The sequence below is a fragment of the Ursus maritimus genome, assembly GCF_017311325.1.
Source record: "Ursus maritimus isolate PB19 chromosome X unlocalized genomic scaffold, ASM1731132v1 scaffold_X1, whole genome shotgun sequence".
Classification (NCBI taxonomy): Eukaryota; Metazoa; Chordata; class Mammalia; order Carnivora; family Ursidae; genus Ursus; species Ursus maritimus.
Genome location: NW_024423319.1, coordinates 26,730,353 through 26,751,869, shown reverse-complemented (window position 1 = coordinate 26,751,869; position 21,517 = coordinate 26,730,353). Strand labels below are relative to the sequence as shown.

Below are 21,517 nucleotides of genomic sequence, written 5' to 3'. Positions count from 1 at the left end.
ACAGTTCTGGTTTCCCTACCCTAGCACTGGTTTCCCTGGAGGCTTCTGCTTGGCTAAGTTGTGATTCTCTGTATTCACCTGTCAGTCTCTTCTATTTTGTGAGCACTGGTTTGCTCTTTGACCTCACTTTTTTTTTTTAAACTCCACGTCTTTTACAGATCTAAGGAGAGTTGCCAATTTTTCACTTTGTTCAGCCTTTTACTTGTTGTTAGCCTGGAGAAGCAACTTCCAAGCTCTTTACATGCTAGACTGGAAACCAGACCTGCATTGTTGAGTAATCTTTGAAATCCTTGAAGTCAGAAACTGTGTCTTGAACTTTGTCATAAACTTAGCAACTTACATAATGCCTGGCACATAATAGGTACTCAGCTAACATTTGGTAAGTGAGAGAATAAGTGAGTGAAAGAATGAGTGTTGGCAAAACAATTTACAGATTTTTAAATTTTTTTGATTTATTTGTCAGAGAGAGAGAGAGCACAAGCAGGGACAGTGGCAGGCAGAGCAGGCAGAGGGGGAAGCAGGCTCCCCGCTGAGCAGGGAGCCTGATGCAGGGCTCCATCCCAGGACCCTGGGATCATGACCTGAGCTGAAGGCAAACACTTAACCAACTGAGCCACCCAGCCGCCCCTACAGATATTTTTTTTTTAAGGCTTTATTTATTTGAGAGAGAGAGAGAGAGAGCGCACAAGCATGAGCAGGGGGAGGGGCAAAGGGAGACAGAGAAACAGACTCCTCCCTGAGCAGGGAGCCTGATACAGGGCTCGATCCCAGGACCATGAGATCATGACCTAAGCCGAAGGCAGATACTTAACTGACTGAGCCACCCAGGTGCCCCACAATTTACGGATGTTTTCAGCAAGACCTTCAACAGCTTTAGAGCCTTCTCCTGAATGCCCTAGGTTCTTTCCCCAAGTGCATAGTATCAGATATGGGGAAATAACTATTTTCTCTCCTCGTGGTGACTTACAAGCTTCTTTCATGCTGGAATGGGAACTGGAAATCTTGCTTTCTGAATATTTTCAGATGTGGTTTTAAGATTATTGCCCTCATTTATGTTTTTATTTCTGATACCTTGTATGCTCTTGGTGGGATTTTTTATTTTGGTTAATTTTTATGTTACATTGTATGTATCTTATTTTCATTCTATTTCTCAATCTAACATACAGTAAATTGACTTTTTTTTCTGGTGTACAGTTTATAAGGAGTTCATGAACCACTTTACAGAGCCATTTTCCTGAGGTCTTCTCTCTCAGCCATCTCTCTGATACTTTCAGATTCCTGGGGCTTGCCTATTCAGTTCTTTGGCCAGAAAGCTGGGACTTTAGTACCCTGTTCTGCCATGTACTTCTTGTGACTGTGCTCATGTCTGGAAGGCAAGAGAAAAAAAAACAATGGTGGTGTGCTCTACCTTCTTGGTCCTACATTTTCCTGAAAAGGAAGGTTCCCCTCCCTCAGAGTTTTAGGCCCTGTGGGTCCCTGCTGCTGATGCTGTTGGTGCTGCTGCCCCTGACACCATGGGTGGCTTAGGGATGCCAATTTGTTGCTACTTTGAATTCTTGTCTTCTTTTCCAAGATGTCTGCTACCACTTAGTTTAGAGAATCCTCAAATAGCTGCACCACGTATTCTATCCAGGTTTTACAGCAGCATTCAGTGAGGAAGACAGAATGGAATGTGTTTCTACATCTTAGCAGGAACAGAAATGAGCCCTTGCTGTTTTAGAAGATAATTTGTGAAAAATTTGCCTCTTAACTATGGATCTAGAAATGTGACAATGGAGCAATGTAATTGACTCAAAATTTTAAAATTATCTATGAATTTTCACCTATATCTTAGTATTTATTGCATGTATACCTNNNCCTCCAGTTAACCCCCAGAAGCAAATTTACCCAGCTGATACACAGCTGCCCATAGACACATTAAGAAGCCCAGCTGAAACCAGCACTGCCCAGCTGAGCCCAGACTAAATTGCCAACCTGAAGAATTGTGAGCCAAATAAATGGTTGTTATATTAAACCATTAAGTTTTTGGATAGCCATTTTTTATTATTTATTTATTTAATAAGATTTTATTTATTTGTCAGAGAGAGAGAGAGAACACAAGCAGGGGGAGGGGCAGAGGCACAGGGAGAGGAAGGCTCCCCTGCAGAGCAAGGAGCCCGATGGAGGGCTCCATCCCAGGACTCTGGGACCATGACTTGAGCTGAAGGCAGATACTTAACCGCCTGAGCCACCCAGGTGTCCCTGGAGAGCCGTTTTTACATAGCAATAGCTAACTGATACTGTAAACAAGGAAAACAAAAGCATTAATCCATTGTGATATCTAATTTAAAAAAAGATTTCTGGGTGTTTCTGCATGTCCACATGTACAATGCACAAAATAAAAAAAGTAGCACATCTCCTAGTAACACTAATCATTTTGTGCACAGTAGAATATAATTCCCATAAACATTTCCCATTAATTTCTAGAAAGAACTTTGTAGTTGGGAGTCATAACTTGAGCAAATCTCAAAACCTTCAGTTTCAACTACTGAGAGTAGTTGGCAGTCTATAAGCTTCACTTCAACAAATTTTGTTTAGGTTTTTTACCTCATAGACCTAAAACGATAAGGCAGTTTCTTCAAACACTTCTGTAAAGTCTGTTTTAAAGTTTGTTTAGTAAGACTCAAACGAGCTTTGGCTATCTCACTTGTCTCTAAGACTTTCTTCCCCTTATACTCATTACAATCTTTATTACTATATTTAGATGGAGAATGATTTATCTCAGATGTACCTGATTTTGGAGTTCTTCTTTCTTATGAAATTTTAAGGTGGAAAAGTTGACATTTAGGTTTTATTTCATCCTCATAAGCTATGGAAAGATTTTCATTTTTATTTATGATGTATTTATTTAGAGAGCAGGAGTGAGGGTGGGGAGAGGGAGAGGGAGAGGAAGAGAGAGAATCCAAAGCAGGCTCCACCCGCAGCACTGAGCCCCATGCAGGGCTCTATCTCAGGACCCCGAGATCATGACCTGAGCAGAAATAGAGTCAGATGCTTAACCGACTGAGCTACCCAGGTGCCCTGTAAAGATTTTCAAATAAGACTTTTTCTTAAAACAAGCATAGCCTTATTGTAATTAATAATTAAATACAGTTCTTAAAGGCTATTTTGTTTATTGTTTTGGATACCAATACAAAAAATTCTACAAAGTTTAGAATTCTATGTAATTTTTATTTTTATCTTACATTTGAATAAAAAAATATTGCTCTTAAGTGTATTTGGTCATTGCATTTTTTTTTTTAAAGTAGACTCCATACCCAATGCGGGCCCAAAACTAACAATGCTGAGATCAAGAGTCGCATGCTCGGGGCTTCTGGGTGGCTCAGTCAGTTCAGCGGCTGACTGATCTCAGGGTCCTGGGACAGAGCTCTGCCCTTTGCCCTGCTCACTCTCTCTCTAAAATAAACAAATCTTTTAAAAAAGGAGTCTACAGCCAGGCACCCTACTGCATGTTTTCTTAATATTTGTATTGATTTTATCTATTTCCCAATTTAACTGTAACTTCCTAATAATTACATTTGTACATAAAATTAAAAGCTTTCATAGTCACCATTAAGAGTCCTTTCATTTTACTCCTGCCATAATAAATATGTGTTTATATGTCAAATGACCAGAAGATTTCAACATATAAAGAACACAGTGAGACTTTTCAGTCCAACTGACATCTCCAATGCTTACTATATTAGAAATGTTCAGATATTAAAAATAAATCTAAGTGATATTCTTTGCTCACGTCACTGACACTTTCATACTGATTATATATGACGGTAACATACATCATTACATCCTGCACGTGTTCTGTGATGGCAGAAATGACGGAGAGGCGGAATTTGGCCTTTAAAAGGCTGAGGCCATATCTGAGAGATTTTGGCCAAGTACTCCAGTGCCTTCCTACAGCTGATGCTTACTTATTTCCCTGCCCCAGAACTTGCCTGGATAATGTGACTTGGCAAAGCGCTGGGATGATTATAATCTGCAGCAGCGCACAGAGGAATGTCATAAACTCCTGCTTCATTCTGCTTTATTTCCACATCATGTCATGTGTCTTCACCGACACCACACACCTGCCCCAAGAGACATAAATCTCTTCTATTTGTCCTTTTAAGATGAATGGGGTGGATAAGTGAGTGGAGTGCACCTGTTGGGAAGAGATACCAAGGGAAAAGACAGGAGAACGTGACCAGGACATGAGTTACGAGAAGAACTAAAGAGGACTGTGGTTTTCTTTAGAGAAGGCTACAGCGGGAGAGCGTCATTTGAATGCTGTCGGAAGCTACTCGTTTCTAATGTCTCCTAGGTATGGGTGTGAAAATTGTTAAGTTTTAAGAAAAACACTCTTCGATGGAAGGAGCCCGTTAAATGGAGAAAGTTGCTGAGGTGGGATCTCAGTGGAATGATGATATTCTCTGAAACCAGCAAACATACTTACTAGGCGGACTTTCCAGGTTGATGTCTTTATGGTTTTGTAAAAAGTGAGATTCAAAGGGTGTTCTGACCAGGAGATAGGTTTCGCTTAAGCTCCTGGTTGTCCATTAAAGATTAAAAGGAAGGCCTGCTAATTGCAATGCAGTATCCTGGATTGGATCCTGGAACGGTGAACACACACACACACACACACACACACCCCCAAAAAAACAAAAAAGAAACTAGTGGAAAAATCGGTGAAATCTTACCCTGGAGTTTAGTCAATAGTAATGTATCAGTGCTGGTTTCTTGGTTTTTTATTTATTTATTTTTATTTATTTATTTATTTAGAGAGAAAGAGCAAGCAAGTGGTGGTGAGGGGCAGAGGGAGAGGGAGAGAGACTCCCAAGCAGCCTCCACACCCAGCGTGAGGCCTAATGCGGGGTTTGATTTCAAGACCCTGAGATCATAATCCCAGCTGAAATCAAGAGTTCCACACTTAGCCGACTGAGCCACCCAGGTGTCCGTCTTGCTTTTGACAAATATACCATGATTAGATAAGGTGTTGGCATTGGGGCATGAGGAGGAAATATATGGGAACTTTCTGCACTATCTTTGTAAGTTTTATATAAATGTAAAATTACTCCAAAAATATTTTAAAATAACTAAAGCTTGGGGTAAAAAAAAAAAAAGAGAAAGCTTTAATTTTTTTTAAAGATTTTATTTATTTGAGAGAAAGAGAGACAGAGATAGTGAGAGAGAGCACGATCAGGGAGGAGAGGGAGAAGCAGGCTCCCCACTGAGCAGAGAGCCAGATGTGGGACTCGATTCCAAGACTCTGGGATCATGACCTGAGCCGAAGGCAGACACTTAACTGACTGAGCCACCCAGGCATCCCAAGAGCTTTAATTTGAAAGTAGAATATTGGGTTTGGTAGAGAGATGTTGCCATCAGGGCAAGGCAGACCCAATAGAGAATGTCAGATTAGAAGGACATAAAGACTGGCCCAGACATGGAGTGGAAAATGAGATAAGGGAACACAACCAAGGAAAAGAAGTAGGCGGATAGACTTGCATCAGAGTACTTAGTGTACATTTTGAGGAAAATATCTCAATGGGAATATATGTATTATAATGAAATAGTAATGGTTGGTTTAATACAAGCTCATTCTCTAACATAGGTTATCCTTTAGGCATTAGCCAATGTTCGGTTCACATGGAATTAATAGTTGCCACCTTTGGTTAGAGTTATGGGAAACCAGAAGTATTTCTTCTCTTCTTCCCTATAGACATGAGCTGCAGTTAAACCCTAGTTTTTGAATGAGATGACTCCATTTGTTTTTCTTCTTAGCATGTTGTCACATTGTGTCAGATTCTGCATTTATTTATTTTTTTTAAAAGATTTTATTTATTTATTTGAGAGAGTGAGTGAGAGAGACTACATGAGCAGGGGCAGAGGGCGAGGAAGAGGGAGAAGCAGACTCCCCTGCTGAGCAGGGAGCCCAACGTGGGTCTCGATCCCAGGACTGGGATCATGACCTGAGCCAAAGGCAGATGCACAACCAACCGAGCCACCCAGGCGCCCCCAAAATCTGCATTTAAAAAATTAAACAGCTTCAAAAATTATTATACATCACATCCACTTTTTTCTTTCCTTCTCCTTCCTTTCTCCCTCCCTCCCTCCCTCTCTCTCTCATTCTTTTCCTTCCTTCCTTCCTTCCTTCCTTCCTTCCTTCCTTCCTTCCTTCCTTTCCTCTCTTTTCTTAGCCACATAATACAAGAGGCATACCTTGGTAATGATACTAGGCATTCTTCATGTTCCCTGAGTCTGTCCATGATGGCTGTGCCTTAGATCACAACTTTTGGGATTTCTGAGTGGTGATACATGTATGAGGAGTCCCAGGCCATCCCATGACCTAGCTTGCTCCACAATGCCCAGTACTGAAGTTGCGTCAGCCAACCAGTCTGGTAGCGTCACTCCTCTCTGGTAGACTTTGGATAATGGAAAGTGGATTAGGTAAGATTCTGGTTTAAAGTAGTCAACCGTAGGAGCCACTGGTGTTTCTTGGCACAGCTGCCGGAGGCCGGCGAAGCCAAGGGCGCCACTGTCCCACTGCCGCCGCCCCTGCCCGGCCCCGGGAAGAGAAGTTAAACTTCGAGAGAAACCAAATGGACAATCTCCACGACAGATGGTAACAAAAAATAATCCGGATGGGGTGCAGGTGCTGTAAAAGGATACAAAGGTATCTCTTTGGTCCAGTTCAGGTGCCCTCCCCCCGCTAGGTCAAGCACGTGAACAGCTGCAAGGTGGATGCAGGTGACGCAGGTAGACTGAAAGGCAAAGAGAGTGGCCAAGTCCTGGTGCATAAAAACGAGCTGCAGAGCGAGGGCCTGGAGAGGACGACCAGCAGAGGCAGAGCCTGCGGGGGGCAGGAGCCCCACTGGCCTCCTCCAGGACCGCCCCCTCAGGGGGACACAGTGGGGGGACACTGTGCAGACAGGGCCGGCAGTGCCATCAGTGGCATTGGCCCCGCGGCTGCCCCTGAGCCCTCTGGGGATCATGGGCCCCACCGGGGTGACAGGGGCTCCTGCGTCAGTACCGCAAACAGCAGCCCCCATCCACTCAACTCTTCCAGGAAGGAGGGGACCCCAGAAAACAGGACAGTGTGCTGCCGGCCTCACAAGAGACCCAGATCATCCGAAATGGGGATTCCTCAGCTGCTTCCAGGCCAGAAGGTCCTGCCTTACAAGTACAAGACCATGATCTCCAATACCAGCTCCCGATTACCCTCCCCTTCGGGGCTCAGCTGTAGACAAAGTTGATCAGGAAGAAAAGGCTGGTCTTTCCAAGAGCCAGACTGAGGAGGAGCCCCCGGTGGGAATTCACCCTAGGGTGAGGAAGCATGGTTCGACTATGTCCTTCCCCTTGAAGAGAAGCTGGGGTTTGTTCAACGAGGCCGCGGCAACAGAAGTCCTAAATGCCTACTTTAAAGAAGAGGATGCTGCCCAGGCCGTGTCCATGGTCGATTCGAGAACCGGCTGGGAGGAAGCACCTGGCCCCGCGGGAGAGCCGGGTGGGGAGGCGGAGGACGAGGCTGCGGCTGCGGCCGCGGCCGAAGCCCTTGCAGCTTTAGAAGCAGCTCCTGCAGAAGACGTGGACGAGGCAGAGTAGGGCCCTGAGCAGGCGTCGCGGCGCGCGTGCGGGCTGCGCATGCTCCTTGCACAGAGCTGATGCCCCGCAGCATGTACCCCCGGCAGGCTTACAGGGTATTTGCATCAGCATCGTTCTGATGATCGCGGGTGCCTGCGCCAGGCCGCTTGTCGCTAAGTATTGAAAGCACCACTGGACAGACGGGCTCGCACTCAGGACGCCAGCATACAAATCAGAGTGGGCAGCGTGCCGGTGCCCATGCAGCGCATGCAGAAATTAAACGGCCTGCTCGTCAACCCACAAATCTCTCTCCAGAACATCTGGGACAGATGTTCTTGAGAAGGCTCTGAAATCTCAGGGCTTAATCCCAAGGGCGCAGAATCACAGTACATTCTGTTTGTAAATTCTTTGTCTTGCTTTTGAGAGCCAAACGTGTGCCCAAACTGGAAAAGGTAACCGCCTCCACTGAAAGTGCCTAGTGTGTCCCCAGAGCACGGTTTACTTTGAGGGACAGTCACCCGGGGAACTAATAACTAACCACTTACTTGACATTGAGTTAAGCTCAGCAGCTTGTAGGATGGAACAGAAGCCACCAGTAAACAAATGGTTAGTTGTTAGCTGTGATATTAAGACACCTCGACCTTAGCTTTCTTACATGATTACTTTTTAATCTCCCTTGGGACTGGGGAGACCAGTCAAAATAATTCTTAAAGCTGTTTGTGTCATATTTGAGCTTTGAATTCATGATATTGGGAACAGCAAAGTGATAGATGGAGTGTTTTATGCCACTTAATATCCGATTCTGCTTAAAACATGACAACATAAAAAAATAAAGTAGTAAACTGTATCTCAAGCCAGCTTCAGCAAAAATACACAAATGATCACTTACGAAAAGGAAATGGTGGAGGTCTCATGGTATCTGCAGGCGAGGATGTAGCTGGACCTCAAGAAGAAATCAGAACCAGGGACCAGAAAGTCAGCACAGGAGCCCAGAACGCATACTCTCTTTGGGTGTCTCGTCTTTGCTTTTCTCTCTTTGCAGAAGGACATTCTTGGCTTCTCTGCCGACACAGAGACTGACTGGCTGACTTAGGCGCCATGAAAATTCCCAGGAGAAAGAATCTGATTGGTTAACTTTTTGGCAGGCACTACCCCTCATCTAATCAACTGCCATCATGGGGGCAGCGTCACACAGTGTAGACATGACTTCCTATCCACATTGGTAGAAAAGTGGTGCTGAGAGAAGCAAGAAGTACTGTGAGCTGTGTAGACAGACACCTCAAAGGTTAGTTACTATAAGAAATGGTGGTAACCGTAAGAGAGAGAAGAAAAAGGACCTCTGACCGTTGTATGAAACACACACAAATACACAAACCATGTGACACTGAACATTCTCTTGGGGTCAAGCATCAGGTGTTGCTTCAATTCCTCAAAGAATATTGAAAATTTACTGTGGGCATGGGTTTGGCTAAGTACAATGGGCACAAATTACCAGACAGGGCCTCGTGTCCTCATTTGAGTTAGGGAGAGGTGTCTATGGGAAAATAAGGCCACAGTACAAGAAAGTATAGTATTAAATATCAAGTAGTATGGATGTTGAGTTCTACCTGAGTTTATGTCTGTAATGAAAATTTACTGTTTATCTTTCTTTTTAAGGCCCAGTTTACTCATGGTAAAAATGCATACTGCTGTTCATTTTACGTTCTATAGTATGAAGACCGGAGGGACTAAGGAAGGGCCTATGGTTAAAAGTCCAATGACTGTGTCTCAACAAAGAAAGTGCTCAAAGAAATTTGGGCACCAGCGATCTACTGAAGCCTCCAGAGCCTGCCCCGCCCATCGGTGGGCCAAAATGCACGATGTCCTCTCTGCTGGTCATTCTGTGGACACCGCCCCACAGGTTCCTTTGTAAAAGCAGGTGTCTTCTACTGCACACTGTGTGAGTGCAGCTGCGCTTCAGAGCACTGTGGGAGCGAGCATTAGTCACTTAGCAGGGCAGGTTTCCAGAGCAGTAAACTTAGACGAGGAATAAGAAAAGCTCTTGAGTACAGAGTATGGGTGATTGCTCCTGTGGGGACTGCGCAAGTGAAGGATGGGCTGTAGAATGAGATGGTGAGAGGCCACTGGAAATTCCCTCATTTAGGCCAGGTTGCTGCCAAGAGTCCTGAAGGTGGCCGTAGAAACTTCAGTTACTGGGGCACCTGGGTGGCTCAGTCGGTGAAGCTTCTGCCTTCAGCTCAGGTGATGATCCCAGGGTCCTGCGATCGAGTCCCACATCAGGCTCCTTGCTCAGCGGGGAGCCTGCTTCTCCCTCTGCCTGCTGGAGCCTCCCCCTGCTTGTGCGCTCTCTCTCTCTCTCTCTCTCTCGCTCTGACAAATAAATAAAATCTTTAGAAAAAAAAAGAAAAAAGAAACTTCAGTTCCTGTTAAGCTATCATAAAAATCTTAATGGCAAAGATTAGATGTTCTGTTTTCGCTTTAAGCTCCTATGAAGGTTTATTTCCTTATTCTTGTAGAATCCTGTAAATAAATCTTTTAGTTGACTGAGGATCAGGATTAGGGAATAGACTGAAGAAAACAGGAGCCTCAAGACTATCTCCACCAGAAGAGCAGTCATCTGTGTAGCCTCTTCGTTCCACCCAAAATAGCTCTCTGCCTGACCTGATGCCGGGAAATCTCCTATTAGAGTTCTTGCTTATAGGTCCTTTGAATATTATTAATCAAGCCTGACACGTTGATGGGTTGATGGCGTTCGGTAGTATTTGTTGTAAGATATGGTGATGACATCAGGGATTAGCATGAATGTCTTTCAGTTTAATGAAATCAGATTACCCATAGAAAAGCTGTTGGGTGGAGGAAGGCTGGTAAAATAGAAATCATGGTTCTATTTATTCTGTGACAGTATAAACATAGCACATTTTAAAAGACCGAGATAGAAAATAAAAACAGACGATGAGCACCCTGTCATAGGTTTACCTCTGTCACATCACATTGCCTCCCTCTCTTCCATGACATCCTAGCCATCTGCCGAATGATGCCTGCTGCTAAGACCAGTGGTGTGGGCCGAACTGCTCTGCCAAGGTGAAATACACAAAGCTACGGCTCATCCCTCCTGAGCTGCTCCAAACAAATCGTCAGAGGGTGAAAATAACTCAGTGGCTGGATTTCCCGAGTTGACTTTGTTCAAAGCAATTTATCCAGATAAGCCTTCCTTTTTTCTCCATTATTCCGGGAAAATGCCATCAGAAAAGATCATGCAAAGTAAATATACTAGGTTTTAAGGAAAATCTATATATTCTACTTCTAAGAAATATGTATAAGGGGAACAAAAGGAATTATGGAGTTTTTGTTGCTGGTTTTAACACGAATCAACTGCGTCCTCATCATCTGGTAACCACCTCACCCTTTTTGTTTCCATAAAATTAGATAGTGGTTGGAAATGGTGGAAAGCATGCTGGTAAATCAAGAGGAAAAATTTTTAAGTGAAAAACTGAGATTAAGAAATTGCGCCAAGAACTTGGAGAACAATTTGACAGAATTCAAGCCAACCTGTGTCATTTATAATACAATTGACTCTAAGGACTGTGTGTATAAAACAGATTAAAATGACTAGTCCCTGGAGAAAAGGGATCTGAATGCGTAAGTACTTTTCTATGTCAGCCATGTTTTTAGTAAAATTTTGAGGACACTTTAAAGTTCACATTTGGTTCTAAAATTTTTAGTTTTTAGAAATGTAGTTCATGCAAATAAAGGTTTCTTTGGACCCAAATGAGAATTATTTTATAAGAGAAACTCCGGTTTAAAAACTACACCATAGAGTGCCTATCAGTGTAAGAAAACAGTTCAATTACTTTTTAATATTTGTCCAATCAAAGCAGCACCATATCTGACTAATTCCATTATTATAATTTGAATATTCTATTATGGTATCGATATCCTGCTGCTTTTACGGTATGCCTTGTTTTACGCAAGCAATGAATTCAGGCAAATGCATATGGAAATAGAATCCTATTACCCTCCGCTGTGTTTAATATGGTTCTGCTGGTTTTTTTTTTTAAAGATTTATTTATTTATTTTAGAGAGAGCACACGCGTGAGCTGAGGAGGGGCAGAGGGAAAGAATGTCAAGCCGACTCCCTGATGACCAAGAAGCCTGACGTGGGCAGAGCTCAATGCAGGGCTCGATGTGGGCTGGATGTGGGGCTGGATTTCACAACCCTGAGATCATGACCCGAGCCGAGATCAAGAGTCGGACGATTAACGGAGTGAGCCACCCAGGTGCCCCTGACTGCTGTTTTAAGGATACTACTCATTTTCCTCTCCCTACTTTCCCCTCTTTTGTCCCCATCCTCACCCCTGCCCAGTTCAGTAAAGTGCACTAGGCCAGTGGGATAGGGAGGGAAGCGATGATATATTGGTTAGAGTAAACTTTTTTTCTGAAGAACTACTGAATGTCAACCACCCCAATATAGTATAAGAACACTTTCCACAGTTGAAACATTAGCACGATTTGAATTAAGCTTTTCATTCAACAAACATAGCAGAATATCTGCATACTTGTTGTTTTAGGCGTTGGAAATACAAATATGAATAAGATAGTTTCTGACTCTTCAGTGAAAAGCATTGTGGGGTGGGAGGAGTGACAGACAATTTACAGTGTGGCTGGGTTTTAAAGGATTGAGTAGGAATTCACCAGGTAAGCAAGGAAGAGAAGGGCATCTGGGCAAAAGGAATAGTAAGTGCAAGGCAAGAAGATATGAAATGACAAGGTGTTTTGGAAACACCTAAGCAAATGGCGAGGGGAGGAGAGGATGGAAAGTGGCCAGAGATGATGTTGGAAAGGGACAAGAGCTAGATCACAGAGGGCTTTGTATACCATTGATTATTAGAGAGGCATTCTCTCTCACTGGATAGAGGTAGTACACATGGCCTCGATGAAATTGTCCCCAAACAGTGTACTTCTTTTGATTCTCAATTCATGCTTACTAATTTGTTTTCTGGCTTGATCATAGAGACACCTTGGTATCAGGAAAGGGACACTCAGAACAGTAAGCAGAAATAAAATTTTCAGTGGAAAAATAGAACTCCATTTCAGATGAGTAGACAGAAAGTTCAGAAAGAGACCCAAATCTCTTTGGACATTAATTGTATGATAAAAGTAGCATTTCAGACTGATACAGAAAGGATGGAATTTTCAGGAAATGATGTTGGAACAATTGGTAGCCTTTTGGGAAAAAAAAATAAAGCTTGATTCTCTCCCTTCCCCTCCCCCCCAAAACAACTTGATCCCTACCTCATTCCTTAAACCAGATAAATTCCAAATGGAGCAAAGATTTAAATATTAAAGCAAAAATATTAGGAGAAAATATCGGTAAGCATTTATTTCTCTTTTTAAATAGAATTGTGTCTTTCTATTTTTTGGAAATTATTTTTCTTAAAGTAACTTCTACACGAAACATGTGGCTCGAACTCACAACCCTGGGATCAAGAGTCGTATGCTCTGCTCTGCCAACTAAGCCATCCAGGTGCCTACCCGCACCAAGCCCCCCCACCCTGCTCCCCATAAACATTTCAATAATCCTAAGGTAGGGAAGATATTTTGTTTGACTTTTAAAGATTTTATCTATTTATTTGAGAGAGAGAGCAAGAGAGAGAGAGAGATTGAGAGAATGAGTTGGGGGAGGGGCAGGACCTTGAAATCATGGCCTGAGCCAAAGGCAGACATTTAACCCACTGAGCCACCCAGGCACCCTGGGGAAGATATTTTAAAGTTTGATCCTAAACTCAGAAATCACAGAAAGACTGAGAAATCTGACTACATAAAAATGTATAGTTTCCTAGTAGCACGTGAAAACTGAAAATAAAAACAATGAGCTGTGGAAAAAATACTTAGATTTATGATAAATGGCAAATTTACTTAATATATAAAGAGCTCTTTTAAATCAGTAAAAAAAAAAAAAGCTCAGCATCAGAATTAGGAAAATGGCCAATGGATGTTGTTAACCTAATCAGTCTCTCCATAATCAAATAACTAAATTATGTATTATAAATGTTAAAAAAATTCAACTAAAAATTCTTTAATGTCTTATTTCTTTCATCTTTGTTTCTCTGGACAAAGATTGACTCTCTTTCTTCTCAAACATGTGTATCTGATGAATATTTTACCTTCTTTATTTTGACTGCCCCTGTTTTCAAAATGTAGACTTGAAACTGCTTTTCGAATGTATATTAACCTTTTGAAATATGTTGATTTGTGAGCGTCCCTTTCTGGTGAATCCTAAAACAATACCTGAAAAGGTATGGGGATAGATCTTTGTAGCCATTGAAAAAGAAATGTAAAACTGGTGTGCTAAGATCTGAGGGTGTAATAGTTTCTGGATTCCAGCTGGGACTCAGACCCTCTCATTTCTTCCTGCATTCTGATGTTTTGTAGTTTTCAGTACACTACTCTTTGACCTCCTTGGTTTAATTTATTCTTGGGTATTTTATTCTTCTGGATGTTATGGTAAATGCAAATATTTTCTCAATTTCCTTTTTGGACCTTGCTAGTGTACAGAAATACAGCTGACTTTTGTACGTTGATCTTGAATTCAGCAAATTTGCTGCATTCATTTATTAGCTTCAGCAGATTCTTCTGGAGTCTTTATAATTTTCTGTTTATAGGATCATGTCATCTGTGAATAAATTTCAGTTCTTCCTTTCCAATTTGGATGTCTTTTATTTCTTTTTCTTGCCTAATTGACCTGGCTAGAACATCCAGTACGATGTTGAATGACAGTGAAGAAAAAGACATCCTTGAACTTAGAAACTTGGGAGGAAAGCTTACAGTCTTTCACCATTGATTATGATGTTAGCTATAGAATTTTCATAAACGCCTTGTATCAGGTTGAGAAAATTCTCTTCTATTCTTAATTTTTGAATGTTTTATCCTGAAAGGGTATTAGATTTTGTCTAAGGTTTTTTCTGCATCAGTTGAGATGATCACGTGGATTTTCCCATTGTTCTCTTAGTGTGAAGAATTACTACACTGACTGATTTTCTCATGTTGAACTACCCTTGCACTTGTGGGATAAATCCCACTTGATCATGGTCTATAATCCTCTTAATATGCTGCAGAATCTGGTTTGCTGGTATTTTCTGGAGGATTTTTGCATCTATATTCATAAAGAATATTGGTCTGTAGTTTTTCTTTCTTGTTATATCTTTGCCCGGCTTTGGTGTCAGGGTAATGCTAGCCTCAAGAATGAGTTAGGAAGTATTTTCTCCACTTCTGCTTTTTGGAAGAGTTTGAGAAGGGTTAGTGTTGATTATTATTTTTTAAAAAAGATTTTATTTTCAAGTAATCTCTGCCAAGGTGGGGCTCGAACCCACAACCCCCAGATCAAGAGTTGCACGGTCTACCAACTCAACCAGTCAGGTGCCCCTAGTGTTAATTCGTATTATTTTTTAAATGTTTTATTTATTTATTTATTTGAGAGAGTGTGCACAAACAGGGGGAGGGAGAGGGAGAGTCCACACTGAGCGGGGAGACCAATGCGGGGCTCGATCTCATGACCCTGAGACCATGCTCTAAACTGAAGCCAAGAGTCCAATGATTAACCGACTGAGCCACCCACACGCCCCTGTGTTAATTATTTTTTAAATGTTTGGTAGAAATCACCAGTGCTTTGTCAAAAACCCTTAGAGAAAAGTTACTTTCGTTCTTATTCAGCTCCTCGGTGAATATTTCCTCTTTCATTTTGGCCTTGTAATTCCGTACTGTCATATGTTGGGTCTTTTATGCTTTTAAGATGGTGATTTTTATATTTTCTCCGGCTCTTTCACTTGTTTTCGGTAGGAAGCTTGTCCAAATAATCTAGCCCTCAATTACCAGAATTAGGAAGCCAGCATTTAATTCAGAACCAGTTTATTTTCTTTCTCTTCTGCTTAAGGTGAAGGCCCTTCCCGTCTGTCCTTTCAGGCTTAATGCCTTATTTGTGTGTGATCACTCGAACAGGAGAAGACGTATTTCCATAAGAATAAACGGTAACCATAAGGCCAGGGATAGGTCCCCAGGGCAAAAAGAAAAAAAAATATACAGAGACATAAGGTGACGCTAGTTCAACAGCGCCCAACAATTTTCACGACCATTTATATCATCAAACGGAACTCAGGTTATCAGCCTCAAAATATCTTCATTCGGGTTGCTTCATTGTTTCCTTCAAGAACAAAGTGTCATTACTTACTTTGCATGTTTGGAACTGAAGGGCCCATTCAAGCGTTGTCCCCAGCCCCTCTCCCCTCAAAGAAGCAGCTTCAACTAAAGACAAGTTTGTATTTCCACTTCTCAAGTTCTGTGCTCATATTCTTTAAATAACAGCTATCTCAACTTTTATCCACTAATATTTTTTAAAAATTCCTAGGCCTCACAATTCATCCTAGGCGCCTTGTTAACTTTCCATTATAACAGGCAGATTCCAACTGATCCCTTCCTCCATCTTTCCCCTTCTCAACCTTGGATAGTTTAAATGGAACAAGGTTGATGACCTACAATGCGGCCTTTCATAAAAGCTGCCTGCTGCTAAATCGGTCTTGCCAACATATTTACTTATAAAAACAGGCACCTCTGTGGCCATATTTTATTCCGATGATGCTTTTTCCATTCTACCAGTACATGCCAGAAACGCAATCATTTTGGTTGATGACCCTTAATACAATGGAGTCAACTGTGCTGCTTTACAGTTTTTGGTCTGTTTTGACTGGCTAAGAACCTCAAGCAGAGGTGTTTGAACACATCAAAGAGACACTGAATTTTATGAATAAGGAAGAGGGTGGTACCCGAAGGGACCCTATTGGTTTTTAAATTTGAAAATTAGTGCTTATTACTCTGCAAGTTTTCATTTGTTATTTGATAGAAGTACAGGCTGTTTCAAAGAGGCATCTTAAAATACTGCATTTTAAAACCATTTGTTTTAACACAGGGAAGTTTGCATATTGGGAGTAGATGGGAAATGGACTGAGACTGTGTATAATGGAGAGTGCATCAGAGAAAAGAATGGGGGCACCTGGGTGGCTCAGTGGGTTGAGCCTCTGACTATTGGTTTTGGCTCAGGTCATGGTCTCAGGGTGGTGGGATTCTCAGCGGAGAGTCTGCTTGAGATTCTCTCCTTCTCCCTCTGCCCCCCCCACCTCTCTCTCTCTCTCTTTCTCTTTCTCTCTCTTTCTCTCAAATAAATGAATAAAAATCTTGGAAAAAAAAGAATAAGAAAAAAGGATGAAGGGAGGGAGATCTTAGGCAGAGGAGAAGAATGGATGATTTGGTTAAAACTAGCTGCCTGCCTCCTCCTGTCCTTCCAAGTTTGTAGGGACAATTAGTTGAGGATATACCAGTATGATATAGTAACAAAGTAGTGCCTTATGGCAGCAAAGATTTATTTGTCCCTCATATCCACTGTGAGTCTGAGGGACTTTCTAGCACAACTGCACCTCTATATGGCAATTATACCATCCAAGCTGATGGGGGCTTCACCATCTGATAACTGCACCGTCTTAAACATATGATTGTTTTAAACTTGATTGATGTAGCATGGGAAGAAAGACAGTCTGAGGATCTTGCACAAGCAATTAAATACTCCATTCCAGAAATGATACATGCCACTTCGGCCGGCAACCCACTGGCCAAACTTGCCACATGGCCCTCACCAACTTCATGATGGATGGAGAAGTGTAATTCCCTGTGTGCTTGGAAGGAGAGGAGAACTGGGGTGCCTGGCTGGCCTCTCAAGTGTGAGACACTTGACCTTGGGGTCATGAGTTCAAGCCCCATGTTGGGTGCAGAGATCACTAAAAAATAAATAAGTAAAAAAAAAAAAAAAGGAAAGAGAGGAGAACCAGACATTAATGAACGTTAGAAGTTGCTACCACAGAGGTGCATGCCTGAGCTTTTTTCCATCTTGCAAATTATGTGTCATAAAAAATAAGTGAAAAATGTATGGTCCTTAGCCACAGTGTACAAGCCCCAAATGTATGGCTGTGGCATACTGTGGAGAGAAAGGAGCCATTTGTCCTTAGAAAAAGTCACTCCTATGCCTAAGAGAAGCACATGTAGAATAATGCTCCATTCTTTTGGATTCTCAGAGATCACCATAACAAAGTAGTGAAATGAAAAACAGTTTGACGGTTCGTTTTATGTGTTAACTAGGCTAGACTGTGACACCTGGCTGTTTGGTCAAACACAAGTTTAGATGTTGCTATGAAGATATTTTTTAGATGTTGATCACAACATTGACAACCAGTTGACTTTAAGTAAAACAGATTACTCTCTATAATGTGGGTGGGCCTCATTCAATCAGTTGAAGGCCTTAAGAGCAAAGACTGAAGTTTCCTGAAGAAGTGAATTCTGTCTCAAGACTATAACATAGAAATTCTGCCCGGGTTTCCAGCCTGCTGGGCTGCCCTATAGAGTTCAGACTCAAGACTGCAACAACTCTTACCCCAATTTCCAAACTGTCAGCCAGACCTACAGGTTTCAAATCTGTCAGTCCCCACGATCATGTAAGCCAATTCCTTAAAAGAAATCTTTCTCTCTCTCTCCCTGTATACACACACATATACCTCCCAACACACACACACATACTATCTCTTGGGATGATCCTAATACAAACAGTATCTATTAAGTTTTATAACCACACTTTGATGGATTTAAACAAATCGGTAAAATTCATTCTTAGCCGAACATCCTCTCAAGGTTCTCTGGAATAGCTCCAGCAGTGATGGGAAGAAACTCTTAAAATTTTAGTAGAGATTCCTTGGTAGGGAGATGAGGTGTATGAAATATTATAATTAAGACACTTCAAAAGAATGTCTGTAAGGGGTGTTGATCACATGAATTTAAGTGGAGTCACAAAATGTGTCTAGTGGAAGATTAAGGGTCTGCCACTTTGCTGAGACTGTAACTTTCTTTCTCGAACAGATCATGTGACATGTAGCTCTGTCTATCATAGGGGCTGATTTCTTCATCAAAATGCATCTCTGAGGGCGCTTGACTGGCTCAGTCGGAAGGGCATGCAATTCTTGATCTCCGGGTTGTGAGTTTGAGCCCCATGTTGGGTGTAGAAATGACTTAAATAACTAAAACTTAAAAAAATGCATCTCTGTCTTCTTCTGAGCAAGGCACACAAATTTTGTGTGATTCCACAGCCTGAGTCTCTTTTCTGTAGTATCTATAATATGTTCATATGTGAAAGTGATTTTGCCTTACAAATTTTTGTTTATTGCAAATAAACAACTTCATTTGAGAGAGGGGGACAAAGTGCCTCACAGGCAGTGTTTATATAGAGCCCAGGTTGAGAAATGTATATGCCTCCCAGAGCAGGGCTTCTCAGAATTTAATGTGCATACAGAACGCTGGGGAGGTTGCTGAAGTGAGGTTTGCCTTCAGTAGGCCTGGGGTGGGGCTGGAGATTCTGCATTTTTAAAAAGTTCCCAAGTGATGCCTTTGCTGCTGGTCACGACCACACTCTGAGTAGTGAGGCGAGGTGGCTTCATCTATGACTAGGGTTCCCATCACCACGTCATGCTGATAAGCCCCGATCTTCCATGGAGGTGCCTCTCATTTTTAACACCCTGCCTCCCCGAGCTCAGTAAATGGCCTCACTCATAGCTCGAGTCAGAGATCCGAAAATCCTCTGTAACCTTTCTTCGGCTCTCCTTATCTAATCAATGACCAAATCCTGTCAAGTTGACTTTCAAAACACCTCTCAAATTCAATTTCTCTTATTCTCCACTCTAACATCTATTATCCTCTCCCAGCCCACCATCATTTCTTGCTTAGGGCACCAAACGCTGCTACCCGGGCTCCCTTCTTTTACTCTTGCCTTCCTTCCTACCGTCCCTTCTCCTCTTTGCAACCAGACCCATCTCTCTAATGCAAACCTGTTCAGGCCACTCTGTTGCTTAAAACTCCTGCTGCCATTAGGATAAAGTCCAAATTCTGATCCCACAGTTTGCAAGGCTCTGCGATACCTGTGCCTTGAGTATTTCTCCAGCTTCACTTCCCGTCAGTCTCGCATTCCTTTCCTGCGCTCTAAGAGCTGCTCTGCGGTCTTTTTCTAGATCTCCACTTGAGTCTTTTAGCTTGGTGCTTCTGCACATAACTTTCACTCTGCCTGGAGCTCTTTCTCCACGTCTTCATCAGTCTTTAGCTTAGATGTCACCGGAACCTCTCCTTGAGTCACCCAAGTTGTGCTGAGGACCCCTCCTCGGTGCCCCCATGGGTCTCTGTATTCCCGTCATAGCAGCATAATTAACAGTTTGAAGTTGACCTTTGAACGACATAGGTTTGAACTGTGTGGATCTTACGTGTGGATTTTTTTTTTATAACTACAGTAGAGTACTGTAAATGTATTTTCTCTTAGGATTTTCTTGGTAACATTTTCTCTTCTCTAGCTTACTTTATTGTAAGAATACAGTATATCATACATACCACATACAAAATATGTATTAATCAACTGTTTATGTTATCAATAAGGCTTTTGGTCAACAGTAGGCTATTAGTAGCTACGCTTCTTGGGAGTGAAAATTTATTTGTAGAGTTTTGACTACACGGGACGTTGGTTCCCCTGGAACAGCCCCAGGTTGTTCAAGGTCAACTGTACTAGTCTCCCTCACCAGGATGTGAGCTCTATAAGGGCAGGGACCATGTCCATCTTGTCCAACGCCTAGCCCGCAGCTTAGCAATTAATGCATGTTCATAAACATTTGCAAATGAATAAGTAAAGGAATGAATGAATGTCAGACATTCTGTATCTCCTGGTGTCAGGATTCTACTGGTGCCTCAGCCTTCAATAAATTTGATGGGTTTTCTTGGGAAGGAGCTCCCACCAATTTTCTTATTTGATTTTCTCCAAGAATGCGATGTAATCTTCCAGATACATTCAGGGCAAAGCAGCCAAGTTCAAGGGGTTGGAGGGTGGGGCAACAGGGTAATGGTGGTGCTCATGTTCCTGGTGAGTTAGTGGTATTGCTTGTGTAGCCGAAGGCTACATGCCTGCAATAACAACTTTTCTTTCTTCCTCTTTTTTTCCCAAATTTTCTTAATATCAGGTCTCTTTCAAGTGGAATGTCAAGTCCATGAGGACTGATGCCAAGTTTTCTACCACTTTTGAAGGCCTCCAACTTTGCTGGCCCAGTGCTTAACACTTGATAAGCGGCATCCCCAAGGGCTGACTGAAAGTTTGTGTTCAGGGAGGTTGAGTGTTTTGTTTGGTTCGTCTTGCCAGAGGCGGCAAAGTTTGGCTGTGCGTTGGTTGCTGATGATTTTGCGTCTCATTGATGAAGATAACCAGACCAGAAGTGTGCTTTTGTCCTTGTTTTACAGAGGCGTGGGGTGTCCTCTTGAGTGAAGGCATTGCCATATGTTAATATTGGGTTATTGTTATAACAACTTTGCTGTGGGAATAAAGTGTCTTCTCTGGCCTTTGTTATTCATTTTAATGTGTAAACATGTCAACTACTGAGTCTCCTTGGAAAATCCCACCAGCCACTTCTGAAAAGAAAAAGGGGAGCTGTTCATGTGGGGGAAGAGATTACTCTCGTCCGACCCCTGTGAATTTCTTATTCTGCATAATTGATGTCACAATTTTTATTTCACTGTGCCTTTTAGTCTTCTCCTTGGGTTTGACTAACAAGAGACTCTTTACAACTCACCCTGGAGAACCTGTGGATCAATTTATATGCTGTGTCAGAAACACTGGGATAGGCAACACAACATACAGTAAAGATTCAAACGTGTGTGAAGAGTTATCCTGATTGAAAGGTTCAACTCAAGAGTTACAGAATTCTTTAGTAAATGATCTGTAAATAAACATTTAGATGTGTTAGAGAGATTCTAAGCTGAATCCTTTTGTGTCCTTTATGCACCATGAATACATAACCCACATTTGATC

General features: G+C 42.2%; 1 long non-coding RNA gene and 1 pseudogene across 1 annotated transcript; both read left to right on the top strand.

The window, feature by feature from the left end:
- Window positions 1-6,653: 6,653 nt before the first annotated feature.
- LOC121101487 lies at window positions 6,654-7,614 on the top strand (annotated as a pseudogene).
- A 3,409-nt stretch (window positions 7,615-11,023) lies between these two features.
- Window positions 11,024-21,457, top strand: LOC121102426. The gene is made up of 3 exons (XR_005834501.1): window positions 11,024-11,232; window positions 11,673-11,870; window positions 20,676-21,457. It is a non-coding gene; the product is annotated as an uncharacterized LOC121102426 (long non-coding RNA).
- Window positions 21,458-21,517: the final 60 nt, after the last annotated feature.